This window comes from Oryx dammah, unplaced genomic scaffold (assembly GCF_014754425.2).
Source record: "Oryx dammah isolate SB20612 unplaced genomic scaffold, SCBI_Odam_1.1 HiC_scaffold_14, whole genome shotgun sequence".
In the NCBI taxonomy this organism is placed as follows: Eukaryota; Metazoa; Chordata; class Mammalia; order Artiodactyla; family Bovidae; genus Oryx; species Oryx dammah.
In genome coordinates, this window is record NW_024070198.1 from 2,907,063 (window position 1) to 2,918,322 (window position 11,260).

The window sequence follows — 11,260 nt, forward strand, 5'->3', positions numbered from 1 at the left end:
AATATTACAATATCATTTCCCCATGCTAATTTTCTCATTCTAAAGTTTTATATAAGTGATATATTAGCAGTGGACTTTCTAGAAGATTAGATTTTCTTGTAAAAGACACTTCATTTATCTTGATGATCATACCTCCTTTTCTAATCTGTTTGCCCTTGCCTACATCCTCGCATGACCCTTACCTTCAATGACAAACTTTATTTTCCGATGCACTCGTGTCATGTCTTCACTATTTACAGCCCTAACTGAGTAATCTCATTCTTTGTACTGCTGATGCAAAATATTACAAGTAATGGATGTAATAAATTACATCTTAGCTTAGACAGATAGAACCAAACGCTTTTGGATTTAGCAGAATCATTTCAGAAATTGATACCTCTGCCACTGCTGCAGATCAATAGTGCTTCAGGTGTCATCACCATAGTCAAATGATTTCGCCTATGCAGGTCTGATAAGAGGTCCTCAATAAATGCACCCTAGGAAGGGAATTTATTGCTACTGTTTGTTTTAGGTTTTACTAACTAATCAACTCATCATCCTTTTCATTTCTACTTCTAATCATATTAATTATCACCAGCTCTACAATCAATATAATGATCATTAGCCTTTCCCTAGAATGTGACCTTGGAAATATCCAACACTATCTAGCATGACACTGTGCACAAAGTTATATGATAAATAAATCTGACTGAATGAATTTTTATAGTAGATAGAAAAATTTGAGATGCAATGAGTGTACACATAAACATATGCATGTACATATACCCTAGAACATGTACATTTCAGAAGCTATCTGTTTTTCATTAAATTCATCCCTGGTGGCTCAGTGGGTAAAGCATCTGCCTCCAATGCGGGAGACCCGGGTTCGATCCCTGGGTTGGGAAGATTCCCTGGAGAAAGAAATGGCAACCCACTCCAGTACTCTTACCTGGAAAATCCCATGGACTGAGAAGCCTGATAGGCTACAGTCTGTGGGGTCGCAAAGGGTCGGACACGACTGAGCGACTTCACTTTGCTTCTAAATAGTTACTTAACCAACATTGTGTTTAAGAAAAATTATGAGAACATTTATTGATTGCATATATATTAACAATTTTTCAATTTTAAATTAATTTTGTTATTAAATTCTTTTTTCCAAATATAGGCAGTTAAAATAAAAATAACATGTTACTTCATCCCTGAAACATGCCTGGATAAAGTGACCAAAATTATATATGTCATAGTGTTACCCCACTGGGTTTCCAGGAGTATTTTGCTAGTTTTTATTTTTTCAAATGTAAAGAAATTCCTGAAATACCATACTTCACAATTTATCTGGGAAATCAAATTAAAACTCCCAACTGCTTAATTAGTATACTATGTTATAGATCTTATTCTAGGTGGATAAATTATGAAGGGTAGCAAGCATAACTCTGGAGAGCATTTACCAAGCTAAATAGGCAAAGTCGTTCTCTCTATGTATGTTAATTTTCATACATATTCAGATAATTTAAGAGAAAAATGGTATACATTTATTATAAGTTTATATTCAGCTGATAAAAGAGTAAAAACTTAATCTTTGCAGTTCCAGTGCTGCATTAAGTGTTAATTTGGTCATACACACAGAGAGAAGCATATGCATGCATGCACACACACACACAACTCACAGAGAAAGGAAGAAAGAAAGAAAATATGACAAAAACAGAATTTAGCATCAAGAATACAATAAAATGATGTAAAAGATGGGACAAATCATTCTATATTGGAAAGAGGAGAGGAGAAAAGTAATGTCCTGATCAAACAGTTTTATTCATTATGGTGGAAAACGATCTGTTTTAGAAATTTTTTAGTGTTATACTCAGAAAAATGAAAGAAATGATTAACCCTTAAATACATTTCGGTTCTTCTGGATTAGTCCAATCACACTTAAGTAATCAATATGGAAAAGATGGCTATGATAATTTTGTGCATGTGTTTTAAAATCTCAAATATAGGCTGTACATTCATATAACTTCCTAATAAAAGCTTCAAGATATGATATATATTTTCCAGGCATGAAGAATTATAATAATTTAATCTGGAATCACATTAACATTTGACCATTTGACTATATTTACCAGTGTCATTTAGTCTGACTTAGGCTTGTAGGAGGGTGGTAAAACTGTCTTTTTCTTTTAGTTCAGACACTACCCACTCACTGATGATCTAAATAAAACTCCTTTTTCCTTAGCTTAATAAACACTAAATCTGCACTTAATAAATGTCCTGGGGCAGGAAATATTTTAAATTGCACATATCCTTTGGTCTAGCCTGAATAAGTTTATTATTATAATGGCCTGAGTTGGGCACAACTGAGCAACTTCACTTTTACTTTTTTTAAGGAGATAGGCACTGGAGGCACTTAGAATTTTGTATGATCTTGTCACTTCCTTTAACCTGCATGAGGTTTTAAGGAAGACGCTTAGTCTTTCAGAGAGTCAGTTTCTTAATCTTTTTTTTTTAAATTTATTAATTTTTAATTTTAATTTTTACTTTATTTTACTTTAGAATACTGTATTTGTTTTGCCATACATTAACATGAATCCACCATGGGTGTACATGAGTTCCCAAACATGAACCCCCCTCTCACCTCCCACCCCTTATCATCTCTCTGGATCATCCCCATGCACCAGTCCCAAGCTTCCTGTATCCTGCATCGAACAGAGATTGGCGATTTGTTTCTTACATGATAGTATACATGTTTCAATGCCATTCTCCCAAATCATCCCACTCTCCCTCAGAGTCCTACAGTCCACTCTACACATCTGTGTCTCTTTTGCTGTCTCACATATAGGGTCATCATTACCATCTTTCTAAATTCCATATATATGTGTTAGTATACTGTATTGGTGTTTTTCTTTCTGGCTTACTTCAATCTGTATAATCGGCTCCAGTTTCATCCACCTCATTAGAACTGAACCAAATGTATTCTTTTTCATGGCTGAGTAATACTCCATTGTGTATATGTTCCACTGCTTTCTTATCCATTCATCTGCTGATGGACATCTAGGTTGCTTCCATGTCCTGGCTATTATAAACAGTGCTGTGATGAGCATTGGGGTACAGGTGTCTCTTTCAATTCTGGTTTCCTTGGTGTGTATGCCCAGCAGTGGAATTGCTGGGTCATAAGGCAGTTCTATTTGCAATTTTTGAAGGAATCTCCACACTGTTCTCCATAGTGGCTGTACTAGTTTGCATTCCCACCAACAGTGTAAGAGGGTTCCCTTTTCTCCACACCCTCTCCAGCATTTATTGCTTATAGGCTTTTGGACTGCAGCCATTCTGACTGGTGTGAAGTGGTACCTCATTGTGGTCTTGATTTGCATTTCTCTGATAATGAGTGATGTTGAGCATCTTTTCATGTGTTTGTTAGCCATCTGTATGTCTTCTTTGAAGAAATGTCTATTTAGTTCTTTGGCCCATTTTTTGATTGGGTCGTTTATTTTTCTGGAATTGAGCTGCCTAAGTTGCTTGTATATTTTTGAGATTAGTTGTTTGTCAGTTGTTTCATTTACTATTATTTTCTCCCATTCAGAAGGCTGTCTTTTCACGTTGCTTATATTTTCCTTTTTTGTGCAGAAGCTTTTAATTTTAATTAGATCCCATTTGTTTATTTTTGCTTTTATTTCCAGTATTCTGGGAGGTGGATCATAGAGGATCCTGCTGTGATTTATGTTGGAGAGCGTTTTGCCTATGTTCTCCTCTAGGAGTTTTATAGTTTCTGGTCTTACGTTTAGATCTTTAATCCATTTTGAGTTTACTTTTGTGTGTGGTGTTAGAAAGTGATCTAGTTTCATTCTTTTACAAGTGGTTGACCAGTCTTTACTCCATTGTATATTCTTGCCTCCTTTGTCAAAGATAAGGTGTCCATAGGTGTGTGGATTTATCTCTGGGCTTTCTATTTTGTTCCATTGATCTATATTTCTGTCTTTGTGCCAGTACCATACTGTCTTGATGACTGTGGCTTTGTAGTAGAGCCTGAAGTCAGGCAAGTTGATTCCTCCAGTTCCATTCTTCTTTCTCAAGATTGCTTTGGCTATTCGAGGTTTTTTGTATTTCCATACAAATCTTGAAATTATTTGTTCTAGTTCTGTGAAAATACCGCTGGTAACTTGATAGGGATTGCATTGAATCTGTAGATTGCTTTGGGTAGTATACTCATTTTCACTATATTGATTCTTCCGATCCATGAACATGGTATATTTCTCCATCTATTAGTGTCCTCTTTGATTTCTTTCACCAGTGTTTTATAGTTTTCCATGTATAGGTCTTTAGTTTCTTTAGGTAGATATATTCCTAAGTATTTTATTCTTTTTGTTGCAATGGTGAATGGAATTGTTTCCTTAATTTCTTTTCCTACTTTCTCATTATTAGTGTATAGGAATGCAAGGGATTTCTGTGTGTTGATTTTATATCCTGCAACTTTAATATATTCATTGATTAGCTCTAGTAATTTTCTGGTGGAGTATTTAGGGTTTTCTATGTAGAGGATCATGTCATCTGCAAACAGTGAGAGTTTTACTTCTTTTTTTCCAATTTGAATTCCTTTTATTTCTTTTTCTGCTCTGATTGCTGTGGCCAAAACTTCCAAAACTTCCAAAACTATGTTGAAAAGTAGCAGTGAAAGTGGACACCCTTGTCTTTTTCCTGACTTTAGGGGAAATGCTTTCAATTTTTCACCATTGAGGATAATGGTTGCTGTGGGTTTGTCATATATAGCTTTTATTATGTTGAGGTATGTTCCTTCTATTCCTGCTTTCTGGAGAGCTTTTATCATAAATGGATGTTGAATTTTGTCAAAGGCTTTCTCTGCACCTATTGAGATAATCATATGGTTTTTATTTTTCAATTTGTTAATGTGGTGAATTACATTGATTGATTTGCGGATATTGAAGAATCCTTGCATCCCTGGGATAAAGCCCACTTAGTCATGGTGTATGATCTTTTTAATGTGTTGCTGGATTCTGATTGCTAGAATTTTGTTGAGGATTTTTGCATCTATGTTCATCAGTGATATTGGCCTGTAGTTTTCTTTTTTGTGTGACATCTTTGTCAGGTTTTGGTATTAGGGTGATGGTGGCCTCATAGAATGAGTTTGGAAGTTTCCCTTCCTCTGCAATTTTCTGGAAGAGTTTGAGTAGGATAGGTGTTAGCTCTTCTCTAAATGTTTGGTAGAATTCAGCTGTGAAGCCGTCTGGACCTGGGCTTTTGTTTGCTGGAAGATTTCTGATTGCAGTTTCAATTTCCGTGCTTGTGATTGGTCTGTTAAGATTTTCTATTTCTTCCTGGTTCAGTTTTGGAAAGTTGTACTTTTCTAAGAATTTGTCCATTTCTTCCATGTTTTCCATTTTATTGGCATATAATTGCTGATAGTAGTCTCTTATGATCCTTTGTATTTCTGTGTTGTCTGTTGTGATCTCTCCATTTTCATTTCTAATTTTATTGATTTGATTTTTCTCTCTTTGTTTCTTGATGAGTCTGGCTAATGGTCTGTCAATTTTATTTATCCTTTCAAAGAACCAGCTTTTGGCTTTGTTGATTTTTGCTATGGTCTCTTTTGTTTCTTAATCTCACTAATTTACTGAAAGAATAATTAAGTATATAAAACCCTCAGTATACTACTTAAAATATTGTAAGCACTCAATAAACTGTACAGGTTATTACTGTTTCTCTTACATTATGGATTCATTATTGTTATTTTCCCTATTGCTGTAATTTTATATAACATTCACATTTTAAAAATCTATGAGGTTGCATGGTAATCACTAACAATATTATGAATCTATGAAATCTATTTCAAAATAGTTTAAAAGACACATACAATCACAAATTTTATAAAATTTTGTGAGTATTTAGACCTATGGGTCTTACAGGTCATATCTAGAGAATTCCTTTGGCATGAAGCTAAAAGCCCTTTAACCTGGAGCATATTTTATCAAAAACATATACATAAACATGAAAATCTTAAATATATGTCAGAATATAAAGGTGAACTGCTAATGGAAAATACTAAAAACTACCAGTAACTCAGAAGATGGAGAATTATATTGAAAAAAGCATAGGATTAGGAATATTGTGCTCAATGGATAAAGGCTCAATGCAAATGCTAGAATTCTGTCCCTAATCAAGCATTTCTTCCCATGAGGATCCTGAGGAAAATGAGTGTGCAGATCAAAGACTAGGGAGACAACTTACTTTTCTGTAGGGTCTGTCCCCAAACGTTATTAGGGTATTTTAGTGAACTATAATAGACTATACTCTGGGCTTCTGCATCCCTCACTGAACGGGACTTGCGAGTATCTTGCAGACTTGAAATGGGAACCCACTATAGTATTCTTGCCTGGAGAATCCCATGGACAGAGGAGTCTGGTGGGCTACAGTCCATGGGGTTGCAAAGACTTGGACACTACTGAAGTGACTTCACACATGCAGAACTGAATAACAGCAGTCTGTTTACTTCAACTACACACACCCAGAATTATTATACTGCCACTGCAGTTCTAGGAAATACTTAGAAAAAGATGAGAAAATTGCCAACAAATGAAAGTGAAGTTGCTCAGTCATGTCCGACTCTTTGTGACCCTGTGGACTGTAGGCCACGAGGCTCCTGCGTCCATGGGATTTCCCAGGCAAGAATACTGGAGTGGGTTGCCATTTCCTTCTCCAGGGGATCTTCCTGACCCAGGGAAGCCCAACAAATGAAAAGGCATAACCAAATCCATACTTGCTGATCTCAACCACTTTGAATCCCCTATGCTTAACTATTTTTATCTTATCTGGATCCTCTAGTCTATTTATCAGCTTTACAGAAGAACCCTCCTTTTTAGTTGTAAATCACTTTGTCCTTAAACCTGACCCAAGTTTTAGATAAATGAAGAAATTTAAGGGAAGAGAAACAAAGAGACTTAAATACACCTTAAAAAAAAATTTCACTGTAAAAAAAATTTTTGTTCATGTACTTAACTATGAGGGTTTAAACAAATATCTTAGCTTCATCCATTAAAAATTAAAGAATATACAATATATTCTATGTCATTGAGTAAGTAACTAAATTAATATTGTTGGATACAAGGTCAAGCCCTAATACATATTTTAACTTTAATTAGGCATCTTTTTATTTTTTTTCTTAGTGTGACTCTGTATATGTTTCAAAAATGAGGACAGATTCTAGAGTATTAGCTAGTAGCTACCACTGCCTACTCTTTCAAAGTACAGGGAAAAAGACTTTCTGAGTAATGAGGACCAATTCTAAACATCCGTAGTATTTTATATATATATATATATATATCTGTCTATATCTGGAAGGAAGAGACAGGGAGGAAGGGAGGGAGATATAAGGAGAGATTCCCAATTTGCAAATTCACCTACTTGGTAAAATTCTGTTGTGAATCAGTACTTAAAGTGTTCCAGAAGTCATTTGGGACATGCACCGAGCGGCACAAAATTTTTCACCTGTGAGAATGTTCCTAACTGATGTCAGTTATGAAGAAACTCTTCCTTCTTGCTTCTTCAGCTCTCATGCATTGAGTAAGTTAGAAAATTAAAAATGACTCCAGGATAAAAAAGTTATAGGGGATGATGCTGTGTAGTACAGGAAATTCTGGCTCTGAGGTCATTTGGGTGAGGTTTAAATTTCAGCTCTGACATTTGTTAGTGGTATGGCATCAGGGAAGTTATTAACACCTCTGAACTTTGTTTCCCCTTTCTCAAAATAAAGAAAATTTGCTGATGAGTTTAATTTTAGGATTTAAAATTATAATTTATGTAAAATATATATTGAGACACATTTGTGTATAAAGGGGCTTCTCTGGTGGCTCAATTGGTAAAGATTCCTTTACCAGTAAAGACTCCTTGAATGCAGGAGACTTAGGTTCAATCCCTGGATTGGGAAGATCCCCTGGAGTGGGAAATGGCAAACCACTTCAGTATGCTTGTCTGGGAAATCCCACAAACAGAGGAAGAGGAGAGGCTGGTGGGCTAAGTTCCATGGGGTTGCAAGAATTGGAGATGATTTTGTGACTGCACTGCAACCATGTGTATATGATGAATGCATGTATGTTTTCATGTTAATATATTTATGTATCAGTTCAGTTCAGTCGATCAGTCATGTCCAACTCTTTGCAACCCCATGGACTGCAGCACAACAGGCTACCCTGTCCATCACCAACTCCCAAAGCTTGCTCAAACTCACATTCATCAGTGATCCCATCCAACCATCTCATCCTCTGTCATCCCCTTTTCCCACCTTCAATCTTTCCCAGCATCAGGGTCTTTTCCAATGAGTCAGTTATTTGCATCAGGTGCCCAAATTATAGGAGTTTCTGCTTCAGCATCAGTCCTTCCAATGAATATTGAGGACTGATTTCCATTAGGATTGACTGGTTGTATCTCCTTGCAGTCCAAGGGACTTTCAAGAGTCATCTCCAACACCACAGTTCAAAAGTATCAATTCTTCTGCACTCAGCTTTCTTTAGAGTCCAACTTTCACATCCATACAGGACTACTGGAAAAACAACAGCTTGGACCAGATGGACTTTTGTCGGCAAAGTAATATCTCTCTTTTCAATATGCTGTCTAGGTAGGTCATAGCTTTTCTTCTATGAAACAAGCATCTTTTTATTTCATGTCTGAAGTCAACATCTGCAGGGATTTTGGAACCCAAAACAATAAAGTCTCTCACTCATTCCATTGTTTCCCCATCTATCTGACATGAAGTGATGGGACCAAATGCCATGATCTTCATTTTCTGAATGTTGAGCTTTAAGCCAACTTTTTTACTCTCCTCATTCAATTTCATCAAGAGGCTCTTTCGTTCTTCTTCACTTTCTGCCATGAGTGGAGTCATCTGAATATCTGAGGTTATTGATATTTCTCCTGGCAATCTTGATTTCAGCTGGTGCTTCATCCAACACAGCATTTTGCATGATGTACTCTGCATATAAATTTAAAAAGCAGGGTGACAATATACAGCCTTGACATACGCCTTTCCCGATTTAAACCAGTCTGTTGTTCCATGTCCAGTTCTAACTGTTGCTTCTTGACCTACAGACAGATTTCTCAAGAGGCAGGTCAGGTGGTCTGGTATTCCCATCTCTTTAAGAGTTTTCCACAATCTATTATGATCCACACAGTCAAAGGCTTTGCCATAGTCAATAAAGCAGATGTACATGTTTTTCTGGACCTTTCTTGCTTTTTCCATGATTCAACGGATGTTGGCAATTTGATCTCTGGTCCTCTGCCTTTTCTAAATGCAGCCTGAACATCTGGAAGTTTACAGTTTCACATATAGTTGAAGCCTGACTTGGAGAGTTTTGAGCATTACTTTGCTAGTGTGTAAGTTGTGTGCAATTGCGGGGAAATTTGAACATTCTTTGGCATTGCCTTTCTTTGGGATTGGAATGAAAACTGACCTTTTCCAGTCCTGTGGCCACTGCTGAGTTTTCCAAATTTGCTGGCCCACAGCATCATGTTTTAAGATTTGAAATAACTGAACTGGAATTCCATCACTCCCACTAGCTTTGTTCACACTGCTGCTTCCTAAGGCCCACTTGACTTCACATTCCAGGATGTCTGGCTCTAGGTGGCTGATCACACCATCATGGTTATCTCGGTCATGATATTTTTTGTATAGTTTTTCTGTGTATGCTTGCCACCTCTTTTTAATATCTTCTGCTTCTATTAAGTCCATACCATTTCTGTCCTTTATTGTACCTATCTTTGCATGAAATGTTTCCTTATTATCTCTAATTTTCTTGAAGAGATCTCTAGTCTTTCCTCTGTTTTCCTCTATTTCTTTTCATTGATCCCTGAGGCAGCTTTCTTATCTCACCTTGCTATTCTTTGGAACTCTGCATTCAAATGGATATATTTTTCCTTTTCTCATTTGCCTTTAGGTTCTCTTTTTTTAAATTATTATTATTGTTTATTATTATTTTTTTTAACTTTACAATATTGTATTGGTTTTGCCATACATCAACATGAATCCGCCACATATAATATCATATAAGGTTCTCTTCTTTTCTCAGCTATTTATAAGGTCTCTTCAGACAACCACTTTGCCTTTTTTCATTTCTTTTTTTGGGGGGATGTTCTTGATCACCCCTTCCTGTACAATGTCACGAACCATGGTCTATAGTTCTTCAGGCACTCTTATCAAATCTAATCCTTGAATCTATTTGTTACTTCCACTGTATAATTGTAAGGAATTTGATTTAGGTCATACCTGAATGGTCTAGTGGTTTTCCCTACTTTTTTAAATTTAAGTCTGAATTTTGCTATGAGAAGTTCATGATCTGAGCCACAGTCAGCTCCCAGTCTAGTTTTCGCTGACTGTATAGAGCTTCTCTATTTTTGGCTGGAAATAATGTATTCAATCTGATTTAGATATTGGCCACCTGGTGATGTCCTTCTGTACAGTCATCTCTTGTGTGGTTGGATGAAGGTGTTTTCTATGACCAGTGCATTCTCACATATATGCACATATGTGTATGCATATATATACAAATGTATACATATATATATATGTATATATATATAAGTGGCCCTTTGAAACCACCATTTACTAGATCCCTATTATATGCAATAAATATGCATACAATTTATTTAATTCTATAATATGCTAATTATGAACTAATGTATGAATTTGGTAGAAGGCTCTAAGTATCAAAAACATTCACTACTTTGTCCAAGACATTTTCAAACTGATAAGAAGTCTCTATTATCAAACTCATAAGATTTTCAATAAACTTCCGAATTTGCCTAATTCAGTAAATTGCCCGAATGCATCAAGCAACTGTATGCAAAACCAAGCTCTGAACTCTTTGACTGTGGATTCATTGTTTTTTTCAATATTCCATGTAGTCAAGAGTTTGAGTAAATTTTTTAACGTTAATACAGGATTGATTTGTAAGATAGCTGCCTTTATTCATAAGGTTTTACCCACATGTAACTCATAAATCATAAATATGTATAAAATTTTCAGTCTCTGTGTACATTTACATGAGTGTGTGTGTGGGTGTCTGTGTGTGTGTGTGATCAAATTCTATTCCTTTTTAAAACTTATCATCCCATAGCAAAGCCTTCCTGGAGAGAATGAATGTTAGTGCTGTGTACAGATGAGTATACTAGGTTAAACAGAAATCAATGTTTTCTACCTCTGAAACCTGTCTCCATTTGCTAGCAGAATAAAGGATGTCATTAGACTTCAGTATCCATCCATTACCACTCACAAGTTTTATTAAAA

The 11,260-nt window shown here is 35.8% G+C and overlaps 1 non-coding gene across 1 annotated transcript; it reads left to right on the top strand.

Annotated features, from left to right (window-relative positions):
* The first annotated feature begins 812 nt into the window (after positions 1–812).
* Positions 813–884, top strand: TRNAW-CCA. Its single transcript has one exon. It is a non-coding gene; the product is annotated as a tRNA-Trp (tRNA).
* Positions 885–11,260: the final 10,376 nt, after the last annotated feature.